Below are 15,500 nucleotides of genomic sequence, written 5' to 3'. Positions count from 1 at the left end.
ATAATGCCAATAAACAGTCACTTACTCATTGTTCTTGTCTGGAAGATTTATAATCAAACATTCCTAATTTCATGAGATTAATTGTTATCAAACACAACTCAAGCGACCAAGGAAAGAAAAAGAAAATGATGCTAATGAGAGTACAAATTTGCTTGGGGGTGTACAAAATTCAATAGAAGACAAAACATTTATTGGTAAAAGATTGGTTCACCCCCAAGAAAACTGGTAATCCCATTAGCATCCATGATATTTAGGGCACCCAGCCAAGTTATGGGCAACCTGTTACATACTACAAGATAAGCGGAAGCTCGCATGGAGGATCACTTTTTTATTGGCAAAATGGGTCAACTATCCAAAAAAATTTAAAACATGGTTCTAATGGACGAGTAAAAATTAGTATGGGTGAAATGGACACAAAAAATAGCAAGAATGAAACTGGATTCATCCTGTCTTAAACTTAAAAAAGAGCGAGGATGAAACTGGATGCATCCTGATGTACATTAAAAATAAAAAAAAAATATTTGAAAATGGTAGGATGAAACTGTTTACATCCTGGCTATTTTTACATTTTCGTCCATTTGAATAGTATCTAATTTTATATGTTTTTTCACCCAGAAATTGTCATTATTTGGTTAATTGATCAATTTTCTGTTTTTTATTTTATTTTTATTTTCTCTCAATTTTTCTTGGAGAGTAGTTAAATATCAAACTCGAGTTTACATAAAATATGATTAATTAATAATATACTTAGGCGTGATAACCTTTACTTTATTGTGTAGCATATTACTTAGTAATTTATAATGGCTAATTTGGGGGAATTCAATAACGAATCTTCTAATTTTGGTGTTTAGTTGCATGGAAATTCAGGATGTGTTTAGTGATTAGCACTAGCAGTGGAGCATTGGCGAATATGTCATTCGTTTGTAAGTTGTTTTTGTTTTTGTTGGCGGGTTATGAAGTGATTGTCGCTTCCTCTGTCTTTTGTGTCTTGGGGACTCTTGGATGTTTCTATTTGGTGTCTCGTTTAGCTAACACTATCTCATGTGATTAAGAATAACCCGCTCCCCATTAAAATGAGAGAAAGTGATATCCGGTTTAGGCGTGTAAACTTTTACGAAAATAAGCAGCTTTATTTCAAAAGTAACAATATTTATCCACCTTAAATAGGAATGGCCAACTTGTGCCATTTTGATCTTGCATAGGTGTTTCAAAGTTATTATCGGCCTTGCGTTAAAGGTTGCCTTTTATAAACGGTAATGTTTGTGACAAGGCCTAGCCTAAATCTGGGCATCATGAGCGAGACTCGGTTCTAAATTTCTCGAAATTTAGCTCTTAACTTCATAAACAAGACTCAGCTCTCGGCGCTTAACACTCAGTTTTTGGCATTGATTCATAGACACGGCTCCTAGTAAATCCTCACGAGATATACTGACTATGTCCGCTCATTATCCTCATAACGCGTCCACGGAGAATGAGGAATACTTAGGTCTCCAGTAAGCACCACTCGTTCCCGGTTTTACGATCACGACTGAAGCCTTACGTGCCTCTTAGTTGACTCACGTTAACCTCCTCGGGAGACTCACTAGTCAAATCAAGTGTTGCATATAGTCTCATACAAGCAAGAGACACTCTCATACCCAAACACAGGCCTCACTCTCAGTCTCATGAGCATGTCTCATCTTGACTCTAGGCCAGTAGGAAAATGCATGAGCCTCTGGCACGCATGTTATTTTTTTTAGAGGAAAGGCATGCATGTTATCCGATTATCCGAACAAGTCAGTGATGGATGAAGACAATAGATATTTAGATTATAATGATCTTGATGGACATGGTGGTGCAGGATTTGAACTAATATTTGAAGACCATGCTGATGGATTTCAGTTTGATCTTGAGTAATTTTAAGTCATAGTAGTTTTTAGTTCAAGATTTAATACATTGTACCTACTTGCTTTTTATGTTTAAAGTTGTAGTAGTTTGTGTTAAAGTTTACTGTTTAATTATTTTATTTGGACTCTGGAATAAATACTTTAATGTTTAATGCATATTATTCTAAGTTTATATTCCCTTCTTCCCCATTATAAAGGCGGAGAATTAAAATTCTTTAGTCCTATAGATAGGGATAAAATCAATTCCAACGTGGTTTCTTCCATATTCATCCTTATTAAAGAACATGTTATTAACAAACTTTTAATGCCGTTAGTAATTCCCAAGAACAATTGTACTTTCCAATGGATAAAAACTCTTAATAAATTGATATTTCCATATTTCCTAAATAAATATATTGGAATTGACGAGGGTATATCAGGGAACATAAGGAAAATTTATAAAAACCAAAAACTTTCTTATTCTAAGAGAATTCCACTATTCCACCTATATATAGGGGACGGAGGGAGTATATAATTTTGTTTAAAAGTCATCATTATATTAGTGTGGTGACATGTTCATATTTGGACTTTCAAACCAAAACTGAACACCTGGATCATGATACCATAACGTAAATTTAAACTTGTGACTTAAAATTGTGATTTGTTCACTATGATTAATAAATTTCAGTCGCATAACCTATTATATATCTCGTACGTCACCCGAAAACATTTATTTGAGATGATAACAACTTCAATCAATACTAAAGAAAGGGCGAGCCTACTACTTATGTCTCTCTTTAATGCGATTTCGTGATGATTGGTATGGATCATTACCTAATTAAAATTTTCTTCTTTGCCTGCATGAAATAAAAGGATCAAGGGATAATTTTAAGTGGGATGATGATTAATTTCCTCCTCCTTGTGCTTCAGTTTGTCCTCTATATTTTTATGCAAAAGAGCATTTACAAAAATTGAAGTGGTTAGATTCAAGTTCTAGTTCAAGTTACTATAAGAGTTGTGAATCGATTATTTAAGTTAACTATATTTAATCAATTCAATTCAAGCGATAAAAATCGTTGTAGTATGGAAATTGTTGCTTCTATTGAAAAAGAATGATTATTGATTGGTAAACCAGTTGATATGGAGATTGGTATTGGTAAACATGACCATAACATGGTCAAATATCAAATAGGATGACGATTTAAGAAGAAAAGTAAATTTATCTTTGGTTTTTGTTGTTGTTGATGGTAATCTAAGACTACAACGTAACCTACATTTTATTACCAACTTCTACGGTATATTCATAATATATGTTTAATATTCAAATTATTAAAAAATAATTAAGAACCTTACCTTGATGTAAATGAAAATTTTGAGAAATCTCAAGCGTCTAGCGCCCTTCCGTTACTTATGAGAAAAAAGGAAAAATAACGGTTCAGGGTTAATGGACGTTAGAATTATGAATTTCTTTTGAAAGGGGAAAAAAAGCATATATAAATACATTTTAATTATGAATTTCTTTTGAATATGAAAAAACTTGTAATATGTCTATGTTGAATCTTAAACTAAAAGTCAATTTACATATTTGGAAAATGTAGGTTAATGGACGTTAGAAAATTTTAAATGTATAAGAAAAGGTTTTAATTTTTAATTTTTTAATATGAATGGTTAAACATATATGCCATGTTTCTTTGTGTTTTTAATGCATGAGACCTAATTTAATAACTAATTAGTATTACTGGCCGTATTTAATAGCATTACCAAATAGCAGTAATACCAACAATAGACATGTAAGCTGAGTGATACCAACTATAAACAAAACTGGAATACCATGAATAACATATTTGAAAAATGTACATAGCAATAATAACTCCTTATAATATTTTAACATACCGTTTGTTATAATTATGGAATCACTAAACAAAAGTTGAGCAACTGTTGTCTTTCCAATTCCAGTAATACCGTTTGTCTTTCTTTATAATAAGGGACCCAAAAAGGTCACATGGCGATGCCATACTCATTTTGATTTGTGGTGAATCCATGTCAACACCTATTTACATGTCATCATTAGCCACCTCATCGCAACTCTTAAACCATAAAATTCATAATTATTTAATGCTTTACAAATTCTTTGGAAACTTAACACAAAACGTTGCAACTTTGTACGTTTTCTAAAAGAAAATTGTTAGAAGACAAGTGTTTATCCATAACAATTGAAGAAACCATGTTGGGTGAGTGAGTCATAGTTGATTGAGATAGAAACAAACGTGATTCGTAAACACATGTTGGTGTTTTTGGGTGGACCCACGTCATCGCCATTTCAGCATTATATCATCCTTTAAGAGTCTAAGACCCTGTCGGTTAGTACCTGTATGTTCATATCATCTTTAGACACCTTTTCATATCACCCTTTCGTATGGTGCCTACTATAAAAAATAGAAAATCTCAAGAGATATAATATTCCTTCAAAATATGTACAAGACAACCTTAAGATTTTCCCAACTTTTTCGATCACTTTGTTAATATCCTCAAATCTTCAAATGAGAATCGGCTCAAATTAATAGCAGTAATTTCATACCAAACAAAGGACAAAATCATAAAGGAGGTCACCATGCAGGAATATTTTATGCGCATAGCATATCAAAGAGGCTTGACTATAATTCTTAGCGTCCATATTACATATTTGGTCGACGTTAATGCACATAATGAAGAGTCTAGAGTGATATGGGTTGGAATATTTCCAAATCCCCATTTGATATAATTAACTTTGCAATATATTGAAAGATGCGCTAGTACAGGTGGACAAAAAAAAAGGTGATGTTAATTTCAAGTGATAGAAAAAAATGCAGAAACAAAGAGATAATTCCGATCTGATGTTGGAATACAATATACGATGCACATGGACATTTATACAACTAACGCCTAATACACAACTCAAGGAAAACAAATAAATATCTTAAAACAATTTCCAAAATAATACAAAAGTGGAACCTAACAATGGTGATGCTATCAGTTTCTCAATTTACAAACGACTACAAGATGGTCGGAGTGCTAAACACAAGGTTATTGTACTAGATTATGTTCTTAACAAATCTTAGGTTGTGAAAAAATTGTTTAATATATATGCAAATGAAAAGAAAAATTCGTTCACTGATGTAACTTAACAAACTAAATATGCACCTAATGTAGATGAAGCCAAAGACAACTTTTACTATACAAATCTGCAATAGAAGCCTCTCGGTGAGTGTTTAACTTAAATACATAAGATGTACAGAAATCCAAGAGCATAGAGGTTCTCTTTTCCTTTAACAGGTGAACAACAAATAATCTTTTGTGAATGTGGCAATCAGGTTGATCTACTAAATCGTACGAGTGATGGACACACTGAGTTGATACAACAATTAAAGCGAATAAAGAATATAAGCAAAAATTTCATCAAAATGGGTCTGGGAAAAGCACTAGGCTAAGCGCAATGACACGTCAATAAACTTTGGTCAGAGAGGATGAACCATTCAAATCTTGACTTCTACACTGACCAATCATCAATGCTTTCTCAAGCAAATAGTAGCAAGTATATTACACAATGTCTTATCTTATTTGACTATTATCATTTGTTGGAAAATAGATAGAAATATCTTATTTCGTAGAAGAAAAAAGAAGCGTCTCAGTTATTCATGTAAATACACCAACTTACAACTACAATTCGGTTATGCACACCTGGTTAGGTGCTTGTATACATAAATGGATTACCATGAGTGATTTGAGAAGCCTCATATAGTACCTTACATAATAATCTCTGTTTACAATCATCTCTGCTAAAAATGATTATTCCAAAGAAGTTTCCAGTAGATTCATAAGGTTTATCAAATACTTGTGACCCCTTCCACACCCAAGATCCTTAAAACTTTGATCAATATGAAACCCACCATAATAATTCATAAAAGTATTGGTCTTATTAAGGAAAACAATTATGTCCTCAAGAACCTCTTTTAAATATATTTTTTTTCCAGATAGTCCTTTGAATACTTGATATTATCTGAGTCATAAATAAATTTGACATAAATATGTTTCCGGCGAGATAACCAGAGTGTTTGATATATTTTAACCAGAATAAAATATCAGGATCTTTAACTTAATCCACTACGAAAATACCTTATTGTTATTCTATGCTTAGTAATAATATGAGATTAATGACGAATAGATGAATAAACTATTTTGATAAATATTTAATTAAGAAGAAGGATTCCTCGATCGTATCTCTTTCCATTGCATGCAACTCAACTTTATTTACTTCCCTATTTATTTTATTTACAACAACTAAAACAAACCCCCCACCCCCCGTTGTGACATTTTCAACCTCTAAAAGTCCCTTATCTTTCTGGAAATGAACTCGATATTAGTCCCTTTCTGAATTTGGTATTACATCTTTAGTTGAAAGCTTAGTATTTTTATTAATCGATTTCACACAATGATATAAGGAAACTACTTAGATCTAAACATTTTTGTATCATTGACCGACTAAAGGATTAAAGTGAAGTAATAAAATAGCGATGTTAGATGGCGTGTACATATTTAACACATCTAGCATCACCAAAATTGACCGGCTAGATGGCGTGCCAACTTAGACTTGCAGCGACTGGAATGCGTTAAGAATTCCTTTATTGGCGGAGGCAAACTCAAGCAGAATTTTGCATACTACTGGGAGTTCCATGGTTTCTTCCCTTTTGGGGACAGTCCAGTTATCCCCAACCTCTAAGTAACGAAGACTGCTACTCTTTGTTCAGATATTTTGTGTATATGTATAACAAGGATGACGAATATGCTCATCTTTCTCATCTTTTTCCTCCTACCATAATCATTCATAAAAGTGTTGGTCTTGGTAAAGGAAATCATCTATGTTATTCTGAACACCTTCCAAATAATCCTTCAGATAGTCTTTTGAATACACATAACTCCTTTTATCTTTGTTAACAAAAGTCTTAACTTGACCAGTGACTCCTCAACCTTATCTAACTTTGTATTATCAGTGTGTCTCAACCCATAAACATACTTTATAAGTGGTTCAATCTTCTGCCTTGCTAAAAGAATGGGATTAATTTCCCATCCATAGAATACAAGAGTTGCACCTGATGTTTCGACCACCATACTTGTTCTTTATATATGTGTTGTTTGCAAGAGTAATAAACACAATCTAAGCTGAGAAGATGGATATTGTTTCAAAGCCCATAAAAATATAACCATAATTATAAATAAATATCAACAATAAATTTTCAGATCAAAATAAAACATGGGTGACTATAACCAAAACACATTTCTGGATGGTTTTCAAAAATGAAATGCTCAAATTTTCGTATAAATCAGCATGTTGTAATCAAGTAAATCAACATAAAAAAATACACTAAATAATTAAATTAATAAAGGCCTTCTTACTTGAACAAACTGTAATGGATTAAATTTGAATAATATGGAGGAACAAAGAAGCACGAATATCAAAGAAACCAAATAATAATACCAGTAAGTCTTCTTTAGTATAATTGTACTTATGAACGCATATATCTCGTCATATTTAACAATTTTATTTTTTTATTTTTATTTATTTGAAGACAATATTGTTAGACCATTACTTGGTTGAATTCATTAAGCTTTCGTATGTCAAGTTTATTCCAAAACTCGAAGTCGCTAATGACGGTTACTAAAGTCAACTTCATTAGATATAAAAAGATTGAGACTTTCTCTAGTTACTCAGTGAATATTTGAATATTTATCGAAAACAACGTAGACACCATCATTCAATTCGAGGTTCATTAGCAATTACAAACTTAACTTGTTATGTTTCTATTTTTTGTTCTTTAAAGTCTTTATTCATTGAACACATAATATACGAAGTTAAGTTTATTACAATGACTTTAGTATTGGTAACTTGGTCATTAGGCTACGATCAAAATATCATAAGGAATGATATGCAATAGTTGTTTCCACAACTTAATTATATGGAGTTAAGAAGTATAATTTATCTATGGAATTCGTGTTATCGATACTGCATTAATTGGTAACTTGTTATTATTTGGTGTGTTGAACTTCCAAATGAATTAAACCTTTGGAATTATGTTGGAAAACAATTTCAGAAACATAATTTTAGGTATTAGATTTGCGAAACTATTTTCGTTGTTAAAAGGTGGATTCAGGACTAATCCTAATTATAAGACCGATCCTAGGACCGATCCTTGGAGAGGATTGATCCCTTGTAGTTAGGATCGATCTGAGGACCGATCCTGACTATATCAAACTTTTATTTTTTTAATATATATGCTATCTTAGGGTTTCTGAAAACATCGATATATACAAGAGTTAGATTGAGAATGTTCATAAATGTCGACATAATATTTGAACATGAGACAAACCCCAAAACTTATTATTCAAGTATATTTTTTTGATACACAAGGCAAGATCCTGGAAACCTATTTTTCAATACGTCTTTTGATATCGACTTATATACTTACCAAATCCTGCAGGTTAGCATATCTCTAGTTGTAATATTGGAAAAGTACATGGATATGTGCTAGCTAATTTTGTTGTCATTCTATGAGACAAACAGGTTTATGAGTTGGAATACAATTGGTTTGTGCTAATTTTGAAAATAAATATGTATTGCAAATTTTTAAGATTTTCAAAATTGGTTGTCTTATTTCGAAAAAAGGCTTGTTCATAACACTATACATAGTGGAGCTTGTATTCTAACAATCTCATCCATTGAACACACATCTCTGATAAATTATGTGAGAAGCCAACTTGTTAAGAGACATGAGTAACCTAATTAGGTGAACCATCTTGTGTTTCCTTAGTTTAAAGTCTTATTTGGGATCAAGAAGCTTTTAGTAGTACCAATCGAATTATTATTTTAGTTTTCTTTGTTGATTAAGAATTAACAGTATAGTTATCTTCAATGGATCAAACTTTTTTATTAGTTGGTCCTTATATTATGATATAATTAAGCCACTCAAGTTTGTTTGAAGATTGACTAGAACAAATCTAAATGATTCTAGATATGTTTATAGATTTGTTAATCAACCAATGTTAACAGGCTCATTTTTATATATATTGATTAATATTGATCAAGTTGTTTGCATCAATTAATTTGAAGATTGAAGACTTGAAGACTTTTACTTTTCGTTCTGATTTTTGTGTTACTTCTTGCAAACTTGATTCTATGGGATCCACAAGCTATTTTCTTAATAAACATAAGGCTTGTAGAAAGATCGAATAAACTGTCTAGTTACATTAACTTGCTTGGATAGAGGTTGTTGACTAATATTGATTATTTTAATAATCATTTGTCTTGGTTTGATCTTTATACCAAATAATTTTATTGATATGAATAGAAGATCCTTTACTCTACTTTACCACTAACTTGGGTGATCGATAAGTAAGTTGGTTACTAAAACATATTAATATTTTTTTTGTTTCGAGTTACGATCCAAAAGAGTTGAGAGCGGAAGTCTTCACAACTGTGAAGAAAATCAAGATAATGGACTCTATCTTGGGATTAACATGCATAAGCCAGATTGGTTGTATGTGCAGGGATACTAAAGGAACTTGGAGATGAACGAGTATTTACTTGGTATCAACTATATGAAGTTACGGTAGTCAATATGTAGAGCCACTTAATTTTGAGAATATTCAAAATTGGACTAGGTTCCAGAGTTTTCCTACCATGCAGTTTTCCCCGTTACTAGAATCTTTTGTGTCGTGTTGCTTTAAGTAAATTACACTTGTACATTAGTCAATCTGGTAACGATCCTATGGTTATTTCTTTACAAACTCTGACTATTACCAAGAATATTTTGTTGAAATAATATTTTGATCGTTATAATACCGATAATGTTATACAAGGTGTGTCTGCATAGGTTAATATACAAAATATTGTGGTGTCTCGGTACGCTCGTCATTTTAAATATCATATTTATTCTCCTTTAATATAAGTGCAAAAATTACTTTTACCATAAGTTTTGGTTCGAACTTAAGTTTATCTTTAGCAGAGACTTTTGAATTGTTTGACTCAATTTATCAAGTGAAATGAAAATGTGAGTTTTTCCATTCTTCTTTATTTGCAATTCAGAAACATCCATAATCTAACTTTCTTGGTTACTTCGTTTTCATCAACTATTGATACACAAAGTTTAAGAATAACAAGCGCAACATTGAAGAGTCAACAACTGATGCGCTAGGTTTGGGATAACTTTATTCTAAAGTTAGGTGAAATGGTATTGGTAAATAAAGTATTAAGGAATAATACTAACTTTAAGCAGAAGAGGTAGCGAAAGAAGGAATGGGAGAATGACTGATATATTCTCCTTGATTTTGGGAATACCAACAAACACGTTATTTTTAATAAAGTTAGCAAATAAACTAGGTAGAAACAACAAAAAGAACTCATCTTAGTGAAGTTTGGAATCATGTTGGACATGATTGTATGATGATTGAATTAGAGGAAAATATCATATAGTTTCTCACAAATACTATAAATTTTAACAAAGCTAGGTGAACTTTTGGGTGTGAAAACTTAAGTTGGAGTTGCAACTATCATCAATCCGACTTTTCTTGATTAAAAATTATAAATAAAAAGGAGAGGGTACCAAGTACACCACCAACTTTTTCGTTCGACAACCTGTACGGAAAAGACCTAATACAATCACAAGTAAGTCAAAGCGAATACCCTTCAAAAAAATTGTATATATAGTTTCTCTCGTTCTCTTCTACAATAAATATGTATGGACCAAAGGTCCGTGAACCTGATTGTGTATAAGAGTTCTTGGACGATTTCAAAAATTAATAACCAAGATAAATTTATATGTACTCGAACTAACAGGATGAGAATTCTAACAAGTATTAAACTTTCAATGTATCTTCCAAGATATGAATTCAAAAAGAACAAGACTTATTTCTTATCTCAAATAATATAGACTTATACTATCTAGATTGATTATGTACTACTTGTCTTATTTCCTATTATAAAGATAATATAATGTGGAAAAGGAAAAACACAAGACACCAGAAATTTTTTTAACGAGGAAAACTGCACCTACAGAAAAATTCTGGGACCTCGTCCATCTTTGAACACCACACTTCATTAAACCGTTACAGACACTAGCATACTATCAGACTTCAGACTGGAATATAGTTGAAACCATATTTAACCTCCAAGAAATTCAGTTTCGGTCATGTTACTTACGTCCCTTAAACCTCGTAAGGTTTTACGCACTTGATTCCCTTAGTTGACGTACTTTAGAGCCTAAGAGTTGCTTCAACCTCAGTGAAGACTTTTGATACCAAACTGCCTCTAACAAGCCTTCGATCCAAGACACAAAAACCTCAAAGATCAATAAGAACAAGATACCGATTCAAGAACTATCAGGTAAACGATAGTCTGACCGGTCTTCACAAATCCCTAAGTGAAGGCTTCAAAGTCGTAACCTAGAATACAATTCTATGAAGAACCTAGGTGTATTTACCTAAAACTAGTGAGAGTCTAAAATGGGAATCTATGGTTTTAAAAGTGAGTTAGGGAAGGTTGAAGAGAGGTTAGGGCCGATCTTAGCGATGAAAGATGAGATGAAGAGAGAGATAAAAGAACAAGTTTGTCAGAGCATTGATCGATTGATAAAGCAACCCCAAAGTTTAGATTGAAATATGTTAAATCAAAAAGTCACAAAATCACAAGATATAACCAATATGATATAGAAAAATTAGGATTAGTAAAACCGAAAGTTAATCTCAAAAACTAAAAGCAAATGAAAGAAATACAAAATCGGAAGAAGCAATGCATTAGTAACTATTAAAGGTGTTAGAGCATTACTCGGTTGAACCCACCAAGTGTTGGTATGTCAAATTTGGTTGTTATATTTTAGTTCCAAAACTTGAGACGCTTTATTAGATTACTAGAGTCAACTTCGTAAGGTTAGGCTAGGAAGTCTAGAAATGTTAAGACAAACTCGTGTTACTCTGAAGAACCTGAAGATGTATCGACATCAACGAATACATCATCCATCTGTTCTCGGTTAGTAATACAAGATTTGACTTGTTTCCATTTCTATCTAAGTTTCTTTCAAGTCGTTTATATGGAAAACATAACATGCGAAGTTATATTTATATTTATATTGATCTCTAGTATTCGTGACTTGATTATTACATTATGATCAAAGTGTCAAGGAAGAATATACAAGTTGTATTATTATATTATGATCAAAGTGTCAAGGAAAAAAAATACAATGTATAACGTTTATCTTTTAAACTTTGTACATGCAAAATAACACCATCTCTATAATTCTTTACTAGATTGCGTGATGAATTTTGAGTTGATTTTATTCCTAGAAAATTATGTTTAACTACATGAGTTTAAGGAAGTAGATTTGTAAAACATGTTTCGTTGTTGAAAGGTATCAAAAGGATTTATTGGTGGTACGATTCCCATGGAAATTTAACAGGACTGATCCAGACCTTGGGATCTCTATCAGGACCAATCCCTACTTGGGGATCACTAGCAAGACCGATCCCTAATAGCAATTGTATTTCCGATTTTCGTATATACTATATGGTTTGCATGGATATTGGAATATGAGTTGATACTTAGGAAAGTTCACAATATCTACATTATGAGTATTTGAACACACGTTAAAACTTACGTATTTATTGTTCAAATATGTTCCTCGATACTCATGCTGAGATCCCAAACCGAAATATTTGAGAACTTTTTATTTGGGTTTCGAATTTATATGTCTTTGCTTCCCAATAAGCAAAGCATATCATATATTGGTAAAGTATAACTGTATGCTAGATAATATTGAGTTGTCATCCATGAGATACTCCGATATATTAGTTGGAATTAGACAAGACTGAAAATTATTATTTATCTTTTGATATTTTCGGTTATGGAAATTCCTTGGTTCCCAAACTATCTTGGTCAATAAACAGTGAAGTTTGTTCTTCTTACAAACTTATTCCGACACACGCACTTTATTTTGTACTCAATGTGATAGACAAGCAATAATATTATTCGTAATACTTACTTGGAGCGGAAAGTAACCTAATTAGGAGAAATCTCTTGCGTCCACTCTTTAAAGACTTGTGTGGGATCAAGAAGTGTCTAGCAGTATCGTTGGTGGGAAACTAGAATCGTATTGTTATTTTACTTTCTGATTGACTAACAGTGGTTGAACCTTGACTACACCTAGTTTGTTTATTACGTGATCCTTCTCTTATGATATAAGGTTACTCGAACTATATCAAGGATCGACAAAGTTCAGATCTTCTTTTAGATCTGAAAATATGCTTATGATCATCCATTGTTAACAGACTCCATTCTGTGCGTGATTGATCATAAGGGAATCAAGTTATATGTACAGGTACATTGAAGATCGAAGATTTTAAGACAAGAATATTTCTGATTGGTTTCCGAACTTTGTGATTATACTTCGTGCACATTTGATTTCCTGGGATCCAACAAGTTGGTTTTTCTTTGATAGACTTCCATAACTTGTTGTGTAGATCGACAGTCTATTATTTGGTGGTTTACTTCAGGATTCGAATATGATAGGTTGTGGACTAAGATTTGATTATCATGGTAATGTAAATATTGGTTGATCTAAACCTATACAAATGAGTTTATATTATTTAAACGAAATATCATTTCAGTTCTTGAAATATAACTCAACATATATCCATGATTTAGTTCTTGAGATTTAGAGAGGTTACCGAATACAAATTAGTCTTAGATTTCTTCGTAATACAATTGAAAGGATTTGAGTGCTAGAAGTATTCTCAACGACTGAAGCAACTTGAGATAGTGGACTTTATCTTGGAATTCACATGTGCTGACCAAATTGGTAGTAGGCGCAGGGATACTGAAGGAATTAGGTAAATTAAAGTTAGTTTATTTGGTTTCAACTTTATGAAGGTTGTAGTAGTCTTTGTATAACGGCTTAATTCTGAGAGTATTTACAATTAGACTAGGTCCCGGTGTTTTCTTGCTTTTGTGGTTTCCTCATTAAAAAAATCTTGTGTCGTGTGATTTACTTTACTTTCGTATTATTTAGCTTGTATTTATAATTAATGTAGATACACTTGTACATTAATCCAACACTCGGGTTTGATCCTAATAGTTAGGTTCAGGTTGGACACCTATTCTTTATACCAGTGTGACCTTGTTGAAAAGTAATCTCCTTGAAAGTACTTGTCTGAATTAGATTACACAAGATGTGTCTCAAATAGTTTGATATCGAAAAGACTGTGTTGTACTTGGTACCCTCGTCATTTAAAAGTTATCCCTCTGAAAGTTTATGAGAAAGTTGTGTGTTATCTTGGAGAAATAGATGACCTATTTGTAGTTGAATTCTCTAACCTCGGGTCGGTAAAAACAGGGATTGCTTTCCGTGCGAAGCACTTATCCCGTCTTTTTAGGAATAGATAAAGATAAATTAGGTTGAGTTTATCTTTTTATTCCACCGTCTTTACTCTCTTCAGCGGTGACAAATCGGCCGGGTATTTCTCATACTTTTCGTAGACCGCCAGACCAAAACCTTAATTGATTTCCCCACATTTGTGTGTTCCTGAGTCATTCTTTGTAATGATGTGTCGAGACAGAAAAATATACTCTATAGCTTGGCCAACATAGAAAGATATTTTCTGATTTGTGAAAAAGGCAAGGAAATGCCTCAAAAATCGTGAATAGAGTGCTAGAAGAGATGATATTTTGCTCTATATTTTTGTGGCCGGTCACACATGTCATGTGGAGGCCAAATTATTGCATGTGGGGTCCCTTTGTTGAGCATGAGGATCTCGAGGGATCTTATCCATGTTTCTGGGTAAACACTTATAGTTCAGGCTCAATTTACAAGCTGTGAGTGTAGTTAAGACACTGATAAAGAAGCATGCTCCCTAGGTGAGGCTTGTGACTGAGTGTTATGATCGTACAACATTCTTTCGACGAACTGGTTCAACTCGGATTAGCGTGAGGTCGTTTGAGGCTTGCTTATGCGATTGAGCCTCTTTGTAGTCAGCTTGGACATGTTTGACAGAAAATATAGGATTTTATTCCTAATAACGTCTTCGCGATACCATAACTCACTTGTCTTTGGACAGTGTATCTTGCGGAGATGTGCTAGGAGTCAATTGCGTCCTTATAGTGGGCCCCACATGACTAGTGTGTCTCAGAAGGATGTTTTAGGAATTTTTGGGTTTTTTACAAAAATAGGCCTGTTTTTTTTTATGGTTTACAAAACTAAGTCTGTTTTTTATTTCTTAGAAAACTAGGCAAGTTTTGACCAAAACTGATGGATGGAAAATTAGCCCCGTTAATTGTACATAAAAGGACCTAATAGTCCTTGAAATCGATCATTGATAACTGACTCGACGATTTTACTCTGCACACGTCAACAAATACTGCATATGTGGCACTGCATACGTGGCAGTCCAACTTTGTCTTCTTCACCTTCAACTGGAACATTAAACTAGAGGACGACAGATTTCATCCACGGCTTACTCATTGCCTCTTTGTTTCTTTTTTACATTCACAGATCATCACCTAAACCTTTAATCAAGACCACTGAAACCATTTTTATATCCAGCTATAATAATTCAATT

This window comes from Papaver somniferum, chromosome 6, assembly GCF_003573695.1.
Source record: "Papaver somniferum cultivar HN1 chromosome 6, ASM357369v1, whole genome shotgun sequence".
Taxonomy (NCBI): domain Eukaryota; kingdom Viridiplantae; phylum Streptophyta; class Magnoliopsida; order Ranunculales; family Papaveraceae; genus Papaver; species Papaver somniferum.
Note: the sequence above shows the minus strand (reverse complement) of the source record.